The 1,286-nt window shown below is 40.4% G+C and overlaps 1 protein-coding gene and 1 long non-coding RNA gene across 5 annotated transcripts in view; both read left to right on the plus strand.

Annotated features, from left to right (window-relative positions):
• Positions 1-1,286, plus strand: part of pvrl2l (PVR cell adhesion molecule related 2 like) — a 381,196-nt gene that overhangs the window by 326,652 nt on the left and 53,258 nt on the right. The gene's annotated exons all lie outside the window — the stretch shown is intronic.
• LOC146492779 (uncharacterized) overlaps positions 1-1,286 on the plus strand; it is a 100,000-nt gene that overhangs the window by 69,779 nt on the left and 28,935 nt on the right. The window lies entirely within an intron of this gene.

A 1,286-nucleotide genomic window follows, 5' to 3' on the forward strand; every position in this document is an offset into this window, starting at 1 on the left:
ATGTTGATTAATGGTTTTCTTTCGTTTTTGATGTACTGCAGAATATTTTTATAAAATCCCAGGCCAGGAAAAATCACCTTCATGTGTTTCTGTGTTTTATCTTCAGCTACTTTGACACAAAGGCATCTGCTGTGATGCTCACACCTTTGATAAAGTCTTGCGTGTGTCAGCTTCCTTTTTATAGATACAAAAATATGTAAATGTACTGATCTGAATTATAATATTTCTGACTGTCAAAATTTCCCATATTCAAATCGAAGTGAATCAAATCGAATCGAATTAAATCGAATCGTGGATCGAATCGATTCTGGACCTTGTGAATCGGAATTGAATCGATTCTAGAAATCAGTGACGATACCCAGCCCTAGTACCGCCGTTACGTATTTAAAATACAAAATATGAGTAACTGTATTCCGTTACAGTTACCGTTTAAAAAGTTGGTATTTAGAATACAGTTACTTTGTTGAAATAAATGGATTACACGGCGGTACTTCCCTGTTTCATATTGTGGCGGGTCAGGACTGTTTGGGTTTTGTTTGACAGCTACGTTCTGTTGTTCCAGGTGGCAGCGTTACGGTTGCCATGGTTACAGGGTGCCGCTCTCTCTCTGCGTGTTTCCTGGGTGAGAGAGGACTTTTTGTTGTTGTTGTGCTAAGCTAATAGGCAGAATGCTACAGGTATAGCTCTAAAGAATGTAGCATCATAGGCAGTGTAGTCCGTGCTGCAGGGAGAATGGACTGCCATACACGTTATGTGTCTGTGAGCGAGGAGGGAGAAAAAGGAAAAGTACGAGCTGTCATCGAGCAAAAACGGGAGCTGGAAGCATGTAAATATAATAATAACCACTGCAGCCAAGAAGAGAGCCTGACGAGCCCAGTTGTAAGTAAGCTATTAAGACTCGACTGTACGCTTTGTTCGTGTTTTCCTCCAAAAACAATAAGTTCCGTTGGAGCAGCCTTTCAACGCCTCTCTCTGTCTCTCGCTAGCAAAGTTGACCCAGACAACAAAGTAAAGCTAGTTTTCAGCTACGAGCCGACACAGAACCCACCGTATTAGCCAGAGGTCCCTTTACTACAGTTCGGAGCCGCGGACCTTCAGTAACAGTAATAAATCACAGCAATAGTACATTCATGTAGTTGTAAACAGCATGATAATATATTAAGTAATCCAAAGTATTCAGAATACGTTACTCTTATTGAGTAACGTAACAGAATACATTTTGGGGCATGTATTCTGTAATGGAATACATTTTAAAAGTAACCTTCCCAACACTGGTTATTGAGTAG

The sequence above is a fragment of the Neolamprologus multifasciatus genome, chromosome 22 (genome assembly GCF_963576455.1).
Source record: "Neolamprologus multifasciatus chromosome 22, fNeoMul1.2, whole genome shotgun sequence".
Lineage (NCBI taxonomy): Eukaryota > Metazoa > Chordata > Actinopteri > Cichliformes > Cichlidae > Neolamprologus > Neolamprologus multifasciatus.